We start from the raw sequence: 17037 nt of genomic DNA on the forward strand, positions 1-17037 counted from the left end.
AATGGTTTCTCATTGTGGTTTTGATTTGCACTTCTCTGACAGCTAATGATGTTGAGCATATTTTCATGTGCTTTTCAGCCATTTGCATTTATCTTCTTTGGAGAGATGTCTATTCAAGCCTTTTGCCCATTTTTAAATTGGATTTTTTGTCTTTTTATTGTTAAGTTGGATTTCTTTATATTTATGTACATATATACATATATATACACACACACACTGGATATTAAACCTTTATCAGATATGTGGCTTCCAAATATTTTCTCCCATTGTGTAAATTGTCATTTTACTTTCATGATAAAGTCATTTGAGGTACTACACTTAAAACTTATTACAAAGCCACAGTAATCAAACAGCATGATACTGGCACAAGGACAGACACATAGAACAATGGAATCAAATTACGAGCTCAGAAATCAACCCTCACATTTATGGCCAACTGATTTTTGACAAGGAGGCAATGACCACTCATTGGGAAAGAATAGTCTCTTCAATAATGGTGCTTTCTACACTAATACTAGGGATGAATAATTAACAGCTGATAGGAGCTCTGGGATGTTTTGTGTTATGATAATTGTTTAAAATTGAGAGGGATGATGATTGTACAACAAAGTGAAAATAATATGAGACACTGATTATCTTAGAAGAATATATGCTATGTGAAATTAGGAACCCCCTACTTAATAAGTCAAGCCCTCGATCTTGAGGCTTGCTCTTGTGAAGCTTAGAGCTGTAAATGGGAGACTAAGCCTTCCTATAATTATGCCTAAGAGGCACCTCCAGGGATCCTCTTTTGTTGCTCAGTTGTGGCCTTTCTCCTTCTAAGCCCAACTCAGCAAATAAATTCATTAACTCCCACGTGGGACATGACCCCCAGGGGAGTGAATCTCCCTGGTGACATGGGACACAACTCCCAGGAATGAGCCTGGACCTGGCATCGACGGATTGAAAATGCCTTCTTGACCAAAAGAGGGAAAAGAAAGATAACAAAATAAGGTTACAGTGGCTAAGAGATTTCAAATGGCGTCGAGAGGCTATCCTGGAAGTTACTCTTATGCAGGCTCCAGCTAGATATCCCAAATGGCCTTAGTATGCCAAGCTCTTATCAAAAGTAGTCCCCAAATACCTAGGTCCCTGCCTGAGATTCTATGAAAGTTTCACTCACTAAATTTATCTCTCAGAAACTTAAATCCACCAGAGTGTTCCTATGCCAGACATGTCCTAAAACCCAGAGGCAACAGCCTCTTTAAGAACAACTGGATGCAGCCCCCTTTCCCATAATATCGACACCCCTTTTCAATATGAACAAGTTAGGGTGGTCACTGCCTTGACACCACTGAAGATCGAGAAAGTGATTAAACAAGAGGAAGGGGCAGCAACAGACAAGATAGGATTTAACAAAGGATTATGCATACTGAATCTTTATATAAATTTTTTTTAGACACTAGGGTATTAGAATAGCTAGAAGGAAATAACTGAAATGGTGAAACTGCAACCCATAACATTCTTGGAAATTTGCTCTAGAGCTATTCATTAAATTGTACTTTGAAAGTTATCACCTTTCTGTATATATCTTATATTTCACAATAAAGAACTGAAACTATGAAACTGTAACCCATAACATTCTTTGAAATTACCTATATAACTACTTGTTAAATTGTACTTTGAAAATTATCACCTTTCTGTATATATATTTCACAATAAGGAAATAACTGAAATTGTGGAAATGTAACCCATAACATTCTTTGAAATTTGCTCTCTAACTACTTGTTAAATCATACTTTGAAAGTTATCACTGTTACGTATATATGTTAAATTTCACAATTAAAATGTACTTAAAATAATGGTGATTAGACTACATATAGTTAGTAGTATAATCATTCTGCATTTGCAAAAAAAAAAAAAAAAAATGGAGGACTCCTACCTCACACCTTACACAAAAATAAATCAACTCTAAATGTTAAGAGCCAGAACTATCAAACTCTGAGAAGAAAATGTAGGGAAGCATCTTCAGGATCTTGTTTTAGGCAATGGTTTCTTAGACTTTCCACTCAAAGCAAAGCAACAAAAGGAAAACTAGATAAATGGGACCTCACAGTGGTTTTAATTTGCATTCCTCTACCGACTAATGATGTGGAGCATCTTTTCATTTGTTTATTGGCATCTGCATGTCTTCTTTGGTGAAGTGTCTTTTAAAATATATTGCCCATTTTGTTATTGTGAAGTTTGCATTTTTATTGAGATTGGGGTATTGTTAATATATTCTGAGTATAACACGTATGTTACCTGTGTGATTTTCAAATATTTTTTCCCAGTCTGTGGCTTGTCTTTTCATTCTCTGTATTTCGAAGAGCAGAAGTGACTGGTTTTGATAAAGTCCAATTTATCCATTTTTTAATAGATTGTACTTTTAGGGACATATCTAAGAAAACTTTGACTAACCCAATGTCACAGATATTTTCTCCTATGTTTATTTCTAGAAGTTTCATAGTATTATGTTTTACATTTAGAGCTATGATCTATTTTTAGTTAATTTTTGTATATAATGCCAGGTATGAATTGAGATACCTTCTGCAGATGGATAATCAGTTGTTCAGCTCCGTTTTTTTAAAAAAACAATCCTTTCTCCATTGTGTTTGCACCTTTGTAGAAAATTAATTGACCATATAAACACTGATCCATTTCAGAATTATCCATTCTGTTCCACTGTCTCTATGTCTATCCTTTCTCCATACAAAACTGACTCAATTATGGTAGCTTTACAGGATATCTTGAAATCAGATACTGTGAGTTTGCCAATTCTGTTCAATGTTATTTTGACATTATAGTTTTTTGCCTTTCTATATAAATTTTAAAATTAGCTTATTGATTTCTATTAAAAATCCTACTGAGATTTTGACTGCCATTGCACTGAATCAATATAGACCATTTGGGTAAAGTTGACATCTTACCTATATTTAACCTTCCAATCCATGAACATAAGGTATTTATCTTTCCAGCTATTTATTTCCTCTTTGATTTCTCTCATCAACATCTTATAGTTTTCAGCATAAATATCTTGAATATACATTGTTAGATTTATACCTAGGTATTTTGTGAATTTGATACTATTGTAAATTGTGCACATTTAAATTTCAATTTCCTATTTTTTTTTTTCAATTTCCTATTGTTAAAGTGCCCAGTACAATGTTGGATTGAAGTGGTAATAGTGGACATCTTGTCTTTCTCCTGACATTAGGGGGAAAGCATTCAGTCATTCATGATTAAGTTATCATGTTTATGAAGGTGTTTTGTAGCTTTCCTTTATCATGGTGAGGAAGTTTCCTTTCTGTGATGGTTAGGTTCATGTGTCAACTTGGCCAGGTGTTAGTACCCAGCTGTCTGGTCAAGCAAACACTGGCCTAACAATTGCTGAGAGGATGTTTGTGGCTGGTTAATAAACCAACAGGCTGGTTTATTAAATCATCAGTCAATTGACTGCAGCTGTGACTGATGACTCACCAAAGGGCGTGTCTTCCACAATGAGAGGATGCAATTGGCTGGATTTAATCCAATTAATCAGTTGAAGACTTATAAGTGAGACAGATAGAGGACCTTCACTTCTTCTTCGGCTACCCAGTGAAGCATTTCCTGAGGAGTTCCTCGAAGTTGCCGGTTCGTTTCCTGAGGAGTTCATCGGACATCTTCCTTGGAGTTGACAGTTTGCTGACTGCTCTACAGAATTTGGACTCGTGCATATCCACTGTTGCATGAGTCACTTTTATAAATTTTATAGTCATAGATACGTCTCATTGATTCTGTTTCCTTAGAGAACCCTAACTAATACACTTTTTATTTGTAGTTTTCTTAGAGTTTTTATCAGGAATCCATGTTGGATTTTGTCAAATGTTTGGTCTGCACCTACTGAGATGATTATATGGTTTTTCCTTTTCAGTTTCTTACTTTATTGAATTACATTGATTAATTAACAGATCAGTGGTTGCCAGTTGTTTGGAAAAGGAGAAATATTCCATTATAAGAATCATAAGGGATTTTTTTCAGAGTGACAACTAACATATATGATTCTGGGTAAAAGTGGTTACGTGACACTATTCATTGTTAAAACCCATAGAACTTTACAGCACAAAGAGTGTGACCCTTAATGTATGCACATTTTAAAAAAATCAACTAGGAGTTCAGGGAATCCCAGAATGGAATAGAGACTGTGATGAGAGTACCTAACCATATTACAAATGTATGACATAACCACTGTAGGAGGTGGGAGGTGGTAATAAATAAATAACTTTGGGAAATATTTTGACTGGGAATTGCAGAACTAAAGACAAAATGAACTGTATATAAATACTGTATTTTAGTTGGTAAAGTTGACTCTCACGGGGTTTCAGTTTGCTAAAGCTGCAGGAATGCAGTATACCAGAAATTGGCTGGCTTTTATAATGGGGATTTGTTCGTTTACAAACTTACAGTTCTAAAGCTATGAAAATGTCCCAATTAAGGCATCCCCAGGACAATACCTTCTCTGAAGAAAGGCCACTGTTATCCGGGGTTCCTCTGTCAGATAACCGGTCCTTCACTCCCAGGTTTCATTGCTTTCGGCACCTGGTTCCAGTGGTCTCCTCTCTGAGCTTCTGTGAGTCCTCTCTTAGCATCTCAGGGGCTTTTCTCTCTAAGCCCTCTCAGCTTTTTCTGCCTTTTATCCTATCACAAAGGTCTCCAGTAAAGGATTAAGACCCACCTTGAATTGGGTATATCACATCTCAATTGAAATAACCTAACCAAAAGGTCCCACCCACAATAGTCTGCACCCACAGGAATGGATTAAAAGAACATGAACTTTTCTAGAGTACATAACAGTTTCAAACCAGCACACAGGCGTATAGGTTAACAATTCTATAGCAGTTTTAATATATACTTGGGGTGAACTAATAAGTAAATAGATTATAAATGGTAGGAACTAGGTTTCTCTGTGTTGGAGAGGGAAGTTACAGATAACCAAATGAGAAAGGCTACTTGAGTCATGTGACTGTGATTAGAGTTAGAGGTAAGTTTAACTTATGTTTAGCTCAAATAAAAATACAGATGGATAGATACAGAAATAATTATAGATATGTGTGTATACATGGGTTAGCATACATACATATACTTCCTAGCTCTCTGCTGAGAGGGCCTAGAAGCAGTGACATCCCAGTAACAATAAGCACACCCAATCCTCAAATCTTGGTTTCCAATACCATTCTTCAATAAAGGGAACCAGGGCTCCTTAGAGAAATGGCTGCTTCTAAGGTTGGGGCATGGAATATGCAAGATGTGATTAGACCATTTTGCAGAAACAGAAAGTAAGGAAGTGCTCAGAAAACAAAGGATATATCAGAGGACAAAGGAGCCAACCTGAAAGAACTCTCAATGACCAAAGCTGGAACAATTTAAGCAGCAAAATAAATAATGGAGTGTTAGACTATAATTCAAAGTATAAAATAAATATTCAAGAGTCCACAATGAAATAAATGATTGAATAAATAAATAAATGGTGGAGAAGAGACAAATCTCCCTTACAGAAGAATTCTAAATAATTTAGGTTAGATACTCCCTTCTCTAGGTGGTAGAGAGAAACTCTCTCCCTCTTGTATGGGGGCTGTGCTTAGTGACTTGTTTTTAAAGAACAGAGTATAGAGGTGTGTATGTGGAGTAATCTGGCAAACACTCCCTCGGCCAGGTGATCAAGGTTACATCATCAGTGATAAGGCATGTTGACAGCACATGTCCTTGATGTGATGTGATGATAATGGTACTTCATCTCTGCAGTCTTCCTCCCCAAAACTCATGACCTTAGTCTCAACATGAAAAAAAAAAAATAAGACAAACCCTAATTCAGGGGTATTCTACAAAACACTCCACCATTACTCCTCAAAACTGTCAGGTCATCAAACACAGGGAAAGTCTGAGAAACGGTCACAGACTAGAGGAGGCTAAGGAGACATGATGAGTAAAATATAAGTGGTACCCTGAATGGTATTCTTGAACAGCAAAAGGATATTGGGGGGAAATTAGTGAAATCTGAATAAAATGTGAAGCTTAGACAATAGTAATTTACCAATGTAGGGTTTTTAGTTGTGACACATGTACCTTAGTAATGTAAGATGTTAACAACAGGAGAAACTGAGTGAGGAATATACAGGAACTCTCTATACTACCTTTACAACTTTTCTGTAAATCTAAACTATCCTAAAATAAAATGTTCATTAAAAAAACTTTTCTGTAAATCTAAATCTTTCTAAAATTAAATGCATTCAAAAAATTAAAAACACATATATACATGAGACACCACTAAACACACACTAGAATGGGTAAAATTAAAAAGACTGACCAAACCAAGTGTTGGCAAGTGTATTAGTTAGGGTTCTCTAGGGAAACAGAATCAATGAGAGATATCTATGAATATAAGATTTATAAAAGTGTCTCACACAACCGTGGGTATGCACAACTCCAAATTCTGTAGGGCAGGCAACAAACTAGCAACTCCAATGAAGATGTTCGATGAACTCCTCAGGAAACAAACTGGCAACTTCAATGAACTCCTCAGGAAACGCTTCGCTGGGCAGCCGAAGAAGACATGAAGGTCCTCTACCTGTCTGGCTTAAAAGTCTTCAACTGATTGATGGGATTAAATCCAGACAACTGCATTCTCTCATTGTGGAAGACAGCCCTTCATTAACCTCATCAGTCACAGCTGCAGCCAACTGACTGACGATTTAATAAACCAGCCTGTTGGTTTATTAACCAGCCATAAACGTCCTCACAGCAACGGTTAGGCCAGTGCTTGCTGGACCAGACAGCTGGGTACCATCACCTGGCCAAGTTGACACATGAACCCAACCATCACAGCAAGAATGTGGAACAACTGCAACTCCCAACTGCTGATCATTTTGGCAGTTTCTTAAAAAGTTAAACATACACCTACCATATGTTTTAGCCATTCTACATCTAGGTATTTTCCCAGGAGAAATGACAGCATATGTCTACACAAAGACTTGTGTTAGCAGCTTTAGTTGTAAATGCCAAAAAGTGGAATCAACCCAAATGTCCATCAACAGGTAAATGGGTAAACAAATTGTGGTATGTCCATACAGTGGAAAATTATTTAGCAATAAAAATAAACTATTTTAACATACAACAGCATGTATGAATCCCAAAATAATTATGCTGAGTCAAAGAAGCCAGACAAAAAATAATACATATTGTATGAGGAATTATATAAAAATCTAGAAAATGCAGACTATTCTGTAAGTGACAGCAGATCAATGGTTGCCTGGGAATGGAAGGATAGGGGAAAGAGTGATGGATTACAATGGGACATGAGGAAACTTTGGGGAGAGTAAACATGTTCATCATCATGATTACAGTAATAGTTTCATAAGTGCTTACATGTGTCAAAATTTATCAAATTTTACACTTAAAATATATGCAGTTTATTATAGATAAGCATACCTCCATAAAGCTTTAAAACACACATACAGCATATCAAAACTTGTGGAATGCAGCTAAAGTTGTCCTTAGAATGAAATTGATTAGTAAAGAAGAAAAGCAGAAAATCCATGATCTATATCAAGAAGTAAAAAAGAATAGAAAAAATAAATCCAAAGGAAGTATAATGAAGGAAGTTAAAGTTGAAATTAATGAAGTAGAAAACAAACATGCAATATAAAGTATGCACAGAGCCAAAAATTATTTAAAAGAAAGTAATAAAATTGATAAACCCCTAGTGAGATTTTTAAGAAAAAAATGAGATGAGACACAAATAAGTAATAAGAATTTAAAAGGGGACATTACAAATATAATCATTAAAAAGGTAATAAAAGGATATTAGGGAAAACCTCATGTCAATTATTTTGAAAATGTAGAAGATTGCTCATGATTACTAGGAAAGCACAATGTATCCAAACAAACATAAAAAGATACAGAAAATCTGAGTAGTAATAGTTCTACTAAAGGAAAAAAATTGTACCTAGAAACCTTTCCACAAAGAAAGCACCAGGCCCAGATAACTTAACTGATGTATTCCACCAAAAAATTTAATGAAGAATTAGTGCCAATCTTAAAAAAGCTCCATCAAAGAATAGAAAAGGAGGAAATATTTCCCAGCTCATCTTGAGAGCATCATATGTCATTGATACCCAAACTTGACAAGAATATTGTAAAGAAGGCAAGGCCAATTTCATTCATGAGCATAGATGTTAAAATGTTAAAATCTTATTAAGTCAATTCCAATGATATATAAAAAGGATCACACGTCACGACCAAGGTGGTTTACATCAGAAGTACAAGGCCGGTTTCACATTCAAAAAGGAATCAACATAATTCACATTAGCAGAATAAATTATGAAAATCATATGAATTTAATATAAATTATAAAAATCATATCAAGTTAAACATCCAGTCATGATTTTAAAAAAACTTAGGAAACTGAGAGTCTGATAGAGAATATCTACCAAAAATTTAAAATCCCTATAGCAAATATTATATATAAAGATGAAACATTGAGAGCTTTACCCTTGAGACAGGAAACAAGACAAATATGCTTGCTATCTCCATTTATATTACCAATTATTCTGGAGTTCCTAGCCAACAGAATAAGGCATGAAAAAGAAGTAAGGAATAAAGATTGAAAGGAAGAAGTAAAACTGTCATTATTCAAAATAACAAGATTATATATGCAGATAATCCAAAATAAGCTACAGATAAACTTTTAGAATTAATAAGTGAATTTAGCAAAGTTATTAGATATAATATCAATCTACAAAATCAATATTTCTATATACCAGCAATACACAATTAAAAATGAAAATTTAATTTAAATGATATAATTTACAAAAACATAAAAAAGCACTAAAAACTTAAGAAAAAATCTGACAAACATTGTGCAAGACCTTTATGCAGAACCTATAAACCATGAGAGAAATTAAAGACCCAAATAAAGGTAGGGATATACCATGCTCATAGCTTGAAAGGTTCAAAATGATGAAGTTGTCAGTTCCCCCCAAATTGATCTGTGCATCTCAGGCAATCCCATTCTAACCCTCAGCATGTTTATTTCTGAGTGGTAATTAACAAGATGATTCCAAAATGCATACAGAAACGCAAAGAGCCAAGAAGAGTTGAGGAAATCAAGAACAACAAAGTGGAGTCAGTCTACCAGATATGAATACTTACTATAAAGCTCCAGGATTTAAGGCGACATGATATTGGGGCAAGGATAGACAAACTAACCAATGAAACAGAGTAAAGAGTAAGAAAGAGAACCATACTTGTTTGGATACTTGATTTATGATATAGGCAACATGGCAGAACACAGGAGAAAGCTCACTCTTCTCAATATATATATAGAGCTAGGTTATTTGGATATCCATATGAAAAAAAGAAAGAAAAAAACATGACTTCTACTTCACACAATATACAAAAATCAATTCCAGATGGACTGTATGTCTAAATAGTAAAAGTAAAATAATAAGGCTCCTAGAAAACAACATAGGAGAATATCTTCATGACCTTCTGGGTAGGAAAAGATTTAGTAAACAGGACACAAAAGCACTAACCATAAAGGAAAAGGTGGACACATTGGGCTACACTAAAATCAAGATCTTCTGTTTCATTAAAAAAAAAAAAAAACACCATTAAGAGAATCAAAAGGCAAGCCAAAAAACAGGAAAAATAATTGCAACATATATAACCAATAAAGGGCGTATATTCAGACTATATAAAGAACATCTACAAATCAATGAGAAAATGACACATATAACCCAATAGTCAATAGACAAATGAGTAAAGGGCCTAAGCAGGCACTTCACAAAGACAATACCAAACTGCCAGTAAACACATGAAAAGTGCTCAACCTCACAAAAATATACATTTTTTGTACATAGATCTATATATAACCACAATGACATACTACTATATAGCAACCAGAAAAGCTGAAATTAAAAGACTGACAATATCAAGGGATGGTGAACATATGGGATAACTGGAACTCCCATATACTGCTGGTCAGAATGTAAGTCAAGACAACCTTGGAAAACTGCTTGACAGGAACTACCAAGGCTGGTCTTGTGCATTCCCATGACCCAGCACTTCCACCCTATGTATATGCCCAACATAAATGTGAACATATGTTCACCAAAAGGCACATACTAGCATGTTCACAGCAACATTATTTAATATACACCCAAACTGAAAGCAATCCAAATGTCCATCAACAGTAGGATGGATAAATAAATCGTTTTGCAGTCATACAATGCAATACTATACAACAAAGAAAATGAACAAATTATAGTTTCTAGGGTATAATGGATGAATCTCACAAACAATGTTGAATGAAAGAAAATTTTTAAAATGCATTTGTATGTTCCCATTTAAAAATAAGGGAAAAATATCAATCTGTGGTGTAAGAAATCAGGGAGAAGGTAGAGTGGAAAGTGATTAGGAGGGGGCATGAGAGAGTTCTTGGGTGCTGGTAATGTTCTATTTCTTGACCATGGACCATAGTTACTTAGATTTGTTCATTTTGTGCTAATTTATCGAGCTGTACACTTACGATTTGTGTATTTTTCTCTATGTATGTTACACTTCAATTAAGTTTTCAAAAAGTAAACTGTTAGCATGTGGCTTTTTTTACTAGCTATACAGAAGGATGTCATGAAAATGATTTGACAAAGAAATGGATTAGCGAATGTTTTCCTTAAATATCCCTCTTCTTATACCTACAAAAACAAAATAGATCCTTACATTTAAAATTATTTAAAAATAGTCCCATCTGAAGATGGGGTGAAGTTGAGCCATTTCAACATCCTCTCTGAACTTGTAAATCCCATAATAAGGAATGAGATGACAGGTTAACAAAATCAAGTAAAAATCAAATAAAAAGCAGCCTGAGTCAGCTTTTTAGTGGCAAGTCAAAATACTTATAAAGTAGCTAGCATCTTTTATTGCCGTTCTATATTTCCCACCCAACCAGCTCCTGCTTCCTGCAGTTACTGCTGCCTCTATGCTGCTACAACAGTTTTCAATCTCCCATTAACCTAACCTCTTGCCCAAGGCAAAATCACCAAATTCTGCAAGCCTCTCACCTGCTCCAACCAGCGCACTGTTTACCTCCCAGAGATAATCCAGAACCACTGTCATCCCACCAAACTATTAAAAGCATCTGCTGCAAACTCCTCTCCAGCAATTCACCCAGCCCTTGCTCCTCTGTCTCAGAAGAGTTAGAGCTAAGTACTGACCCAAAGACAGTTTTATGCTTTTGGCAGAGTAGACCTTTAGTATAGGTTGTTTATTGATTCAGAGCTCATTGATGGAGAGTGCTTGTATGGCTAGGGCAGTGGGATCAGTGTCTTCCTAAAAAAGGGCACATTCAGGTAATGGACAGTTATATCTGTTATTTTTAATGATGTGGGTGCGGATAATCACATTTACCCTTCTTGCTTTATGGTTTATAGTGAACAGCATAAAAGGGAGATGAAGTACATGAAAAGACTCTGCACTGTGGAGAGTTAAACAACTAAAAAGGATCCATATTCATCTGATTTTAGAAAACATGCTTAAGCCAAAGACCAGACCCTGCTTCCGTTTTACTGCTATAGTGCCACAATTATTTTAATGGTAGAATTTCTTCAGGAAACTGTTCTTGGTTACTGATTGATATGCACCGTGGGTCTTACCATAGCCTCGTGAAGAAAAATTCTGACAGACATGCCAATGATGTGAGTACTGTCCCTCCACATGAGCCTCAGTCTACCAAGGAGTTTCACTGTGTCTCCTGCTCAGGAAATGCTAATGACACCTAAGATGTGCCAAGCATTATATTAGATGTTGGGTACAAAGACACAGAGTTGATATTGTAGAAGCAACATTTTCATATACGAGGAACTCTGTTGATGTCCAAGAGCTAAGATTTCCATGGTGACCGACAGGAAGCTCCGGAGTAGTGTCAGGAGCAAGACCTCAGTGCTCACAGCAGGTCACTGCACTATGCAGAGCAGCAGAGTATTGCTAGATGGCAGCGAGAGGCGCTAGGGGGCAGCTCCTGCCTACCCAATACTCCCAGTCCTGGGGCTTCTCAGCAGGGACAGGAACTGTAGAAGGTCATCTGCTCGGGCAAGAGGTTGGGTTAGATCTGGATTCCCTGAGCAACAGGAAACAATCAAGGTGAGCCCTACAAGTGCCCCAGTCTTGAGAGACTTCAGACCACACTATGAAGTGGAGGGAGTGATTCAGGTGGAGCCAAATGGATGCCATGAGTTGAGGAGACAGAGTTCAAGAACACCATGGCAGCTAGAGTTTGCAGGACAGAGTACAGAAAAGGAGATACCTGCACAGAGAGATAACCCCAGAGATTGTTCAACAGAGTACTACATATAGTCCTGGAAGAGTATTCTTTCAAGATTCATATACTATACGTGAAGTGATATTATATCACTAGAAGGTGGACTACAATAAGTTAAAGGTGTAGACTATAAATCTTTACAAAACAGAGTTTTTGCTAATCCAACAAAGGAGATAAAATAGAATCTTAAAAAAATACTTAATCCAAAGAAGAAAGAAAATGAGGAAAAAATGAACAAAGAACAGATGGGACAAATAAAAAACAAACAGCAAGATAACCGATTTAAAACTAAACATATCAATAATTATTTTATGCATAAGTGGCCCAAATATTCCAATTAAAGACAGATTGTTTTATTGAATAAAAAAGAAAGATCCAACTGTATGCTTCCTATAAGAAATGCATCTTAAATATAAAGAAAAAAGTAGGATAAAAGTAGAGGGATTGAGTCCTACTTACCACCATACACGAAAATTAACTCAAAATGGATCAGTGATCTGAATATAAAGAGCTAAAACTACAAAATCTTGGAATTAAAAATAGGGGAAAATCTTCAGGACCTTATGTTTGGCAATGGATTCATAGATATGACACCAAAAGTGTGAGCAACAAAAGAAAAACAGATAAATTGTTCTTCATCAAAATTAAACACTTTTGTGTAAAGGACATTACCAAGAAACTGAAAAGACATGCATTCCCCATAACCCTGCAATTCCTCTCCTAAATATATACCCAGAAGAATTTAAAGCAGGGATTTAAGGAGATGCTTGTATACCAATGTCCAAAGTAGCATTATTCACAGGTGGAAACAACCCAAGTGTTCACAGACAGAAAAATGGATAAGCTAAATGTGTTTTAAGGCAGTCACCCAGGAGGAACTGGGTAAGATGGTGACCTGCAAGGGTCGTCACAGACAACCCAGAGGTGATGTCTGTGAGCCAGGCAAGTGCAGCAGTAGCGGCAGCAGTCAGGCCTCACGCACCCCAGGGTGACCTGGCTTCGGCCTCCCTCTAGTTCTGTGCAGGAGCAGCAGCAGCAGCAGAGGCCGAGGCTCTGGCTCTTCTCTCTCCTCCCCCTCAGCCTGAGTCAGAGGACGCCAGGCAGCCCGCATGGCTGGAGGGGTCTGCTGCCCAAGAATGGGAATTCTCTTCACGAGGTTATGGACACTTGTTCAATCACCAGGAGCACAAAGTTATCATTGTTGGGCTGGATAATGCAGAGCAAAAAATATTACCAGGGATAAAAGAAGATCATTTTATAAAGGTCAAGAGGACCTAACAGTCTTAAATATTTACGTTGTATTAACTGAACTTCAAGACACATGATAGAACAGAAAATCCACAAGTATAGTCTCATATTTCATTATATTTCATTATCCATCTCTCAATAATTGACAGAACAAATAGACACAAAATCATTTTACTTGACCTAAATTATATTTATAGAACCAACAATGACAATAACATTCTTTACAAGTGCTATGGAACATTTACTAAGATAAATCATATATTGGGTCATAAAACAAGTCTCAAGATATTAAAATAATTCAAGTCATGCAAAGTATGTTCTCTAACCACAGTAGAATTATAGGAGAAAACAATTACAGAAAGATATCTGGAAGTCTCTAATCAATGGCCTAAGCTTCCATCTTAAGAAAATAGAAATTAAAAGCAGATTAAACCCAAAGTAAGCAAAATAAAGCAAATAATAAAGATCCAATCAGAAATCAATGAAATAGATAACATAAAACCAATATAGAAAATCAGTAAAACAAAGAGGTGATTCTTTGAGATCAATAAAGTCAATAAACCTCTCCCCCAACTGATAAGTAAAAATAAAAGAAAAGACAATTATCAAGAATGAAAGCCATGTCTCACCACAAAATGTGTAATGAAGGAATAGTATGAGAAGTTTAATTCTTATAAATTGACAATTTAGATGAAATGGACAAATTCTTTGAAAGGCACAAACTACCAAAACTTACTCAACAAGAAACAGATAGCCTAAATATCCTTATATCTACTAAAGAAATTGCATTTAAAGTTAAAAACTTTGTCACAGTGAAAACTCCAAAAACTCCAGGCCCATATTTCTTCACTAGTAAATTCTGTCAAGCTATTGAAGAAATAATATCAATTCTACATTAATTCTTTCCAAAAAAATAAAGGGAAGAAAATACTTCCCAACTCATTCTTTGAGGCCAGCATTGCCTTAATAGCAAATCCAGACAAGAACAGAAAATTGCAGAACAATATTCCTCATGAAAATAGATGCAAAAATTCTTAATATTTTAGCAAATTGAATCCAACAATATCCAGGAATGCAGCATTGATTTAATCTTCAAAAATTGATCATTGAAATTCACTATCTTAGCAAACTAAAGAGGAAAAATCATATGATCAGTAAAATAGATGCAAATTCAACTTCTATTCTTCATAAAAACTGTCATCAAACTTCAAAGAAAAAGGTAATTTTTCAGACTGATAAAGAACGTCTACAAAATAACTACATACTAATGGTGAAAGACTGAATGCTACTCCCTCCCACTCCGTTATCTCTGTTTAATCAAAGAAAATCATGAGATTGCAAGATAAGGAGGTAAAAATAAATTACCATTTACAACCACTTATCTATATGCATGAGGACCTTTCTAATGCAGTGTAACCAAAAAGTTAGAAATACCAACAAGGGGACAGGGACTGGAAAGTAAGATTAGATCAGTTAAAAATGCCTGTGCTAGAGTAAATACATTTTGACCCAACCTCCCACCAGTACTATATTATCACACAAATAAATATCAAATTACAAATTAGTGCTATTCAGGAAAAAATAGAGCACTCTCACCATGTATAGCAGTGGAACCTAGCCTAACCTTGGGGATCTATATGGCGGTCAGGGAAAGCTTCATGGAGGAAGTAACATTTGGGCTGAGACCTACAAAGTGAGTAGAAGAGGGGAAGAACAGGACGAAGAGCTTTCTAGACAGAGGGAATAATGTGTACAAAGGCCGTGAAGTGGGAAAGAGCTTGCACTGTGGGCATGAGTTTGAGTCCCAGCTCTGCCCCTTACCTGTTGTGTCACCTTGGACAAGTTACATAACCTCTCTGGGCCTGGGTTTCTTCATCATAAAGTGGAGATAATAAAAGTACTTACCTCATAGGGTAGTTGTGGGGAGATTAATTATTCAATGATTATTAGCTCATTACTATTAGGAATAGTGGGAACAGAATAAAGTGGTGTTAGAGAGGGTGGCAGGACCATACATTATGGAGGCTTTAAGAGCCTATTAAGGATTTAGGACTAATTCTAAGTACAATGGAAAACTATTGAAGGGTTTTAAGCAGGGGTGTGATATCAAGAAATCTGAGTTTTAAACTATTAATCAATCAAATATATTTCTGATTTATGACAAAAAAAGAGTATCTCATGAGTTAAACCCTTCCTATTAGTCCTTTCCTTTGCCCCTTGATCTTTTCATATGTAATAGTCTGGTAAGTATTAAGTCAACTCAAAGTTCAGCCTTCATGGAAGCGTTGTTTCCCTCCCTCTGCTCCTTCTCAAGTACAGTGTCCTGGTGTAAGAGAAAGTTTACTAGTCCTCCCTGGGAACATGGAGATAGAGCTGGTCCATGGTGTCTTTTTCTGCTGGCCTCCAGTTGAACTCTCTCATCCTGCTTATATCTAATCCATCCCTGTCCATCAGCCTGTGACCTTCTGGAATCCACCTGGGATAGAAAAACACTTCCACCAGGACTCTGGGGACACCAACTGCCTCATTTCGTGCCTCAGGGGTCTCTTAGTCTTACTGTCCTTTCAGCTCTCTAGGACCACCCAGGAACTTTTGGATCTCTGTATTCCAGACACAGACCACTGGGAAACAGCAGCATTATGCTGGGAGTTCTACCTAGACACACACTTTTGTGGATGCTGTGCTACTGTCAACTAACCTCCTTCCCTATGTAAAACATAGAGCTTCTCCTAGGCTTGAAGCCTGCTGCCAAGCTCAAAGGGTCTCTAGTCACCCTTCTCCCTATCTGAGTATTTCTATTGCATCCTCCCACCTCCATACCCCTACTCTCACCTAAAGATGCTTCCTTTTATTTTGCCTTCTTCTTGAAGGGAGTTTTTCGTCTCTCATATGTTTCTTCCTCAGCTAGGGAACATACTGGCTGCAGAAGATTATGATTGGATTTTGGAAACACAATTGAGGTTGGAATGTCAGTGGTAAAAATCACATTAGTCTAATGTCAAAATATTTTCTCCATTAAAATTATTTGTTTATTATCTGTCTCCACCACAAGACATAAGTTCCAAGGGACTCACTTCTCTGTTTTCTTCACTGCTATACCCCCAGCACCTAGCACAAGGTCTGTTACCCAATGAATAAGTGTGGAAAAAAATGAAACGAATGATGAGTGATTTAGTCTATTGGCTCTGGGATCCATTTGAGGATTTTAAGCACAGAACTGAAGCAATCAGAACTGCAGGTTATATAATGTCTTCAAGCTATTACAGCCATCATAAGCAGCAGTCTGTAATAGCCCCCCAAGTAGCAGTTATTAAATTAACTTTCAATATACATACTATAGTGAGAGAATACGCTACTATAAACATCCTAATCCATCAACAGTCTCCTGAGAAGAGCTGAGGACACTTCACAAATCTAAG

The sequence above is a fragment of the Choloepus didactylus genome, chromosome 10, assembly GCF_015220235.1.
Source record: "Choloepus didactylus isolate mChoDid1 chromosome 10, mChoDid1.pri, whole genome shotgun sequence".
In the NCBI taxonomy this organism is placed as follows: Eukaryota; Metazoa; Chordata; class Mammalia; order Pilosa; family Megalonychidae; genus Choloepus; species Choloepus didactylus.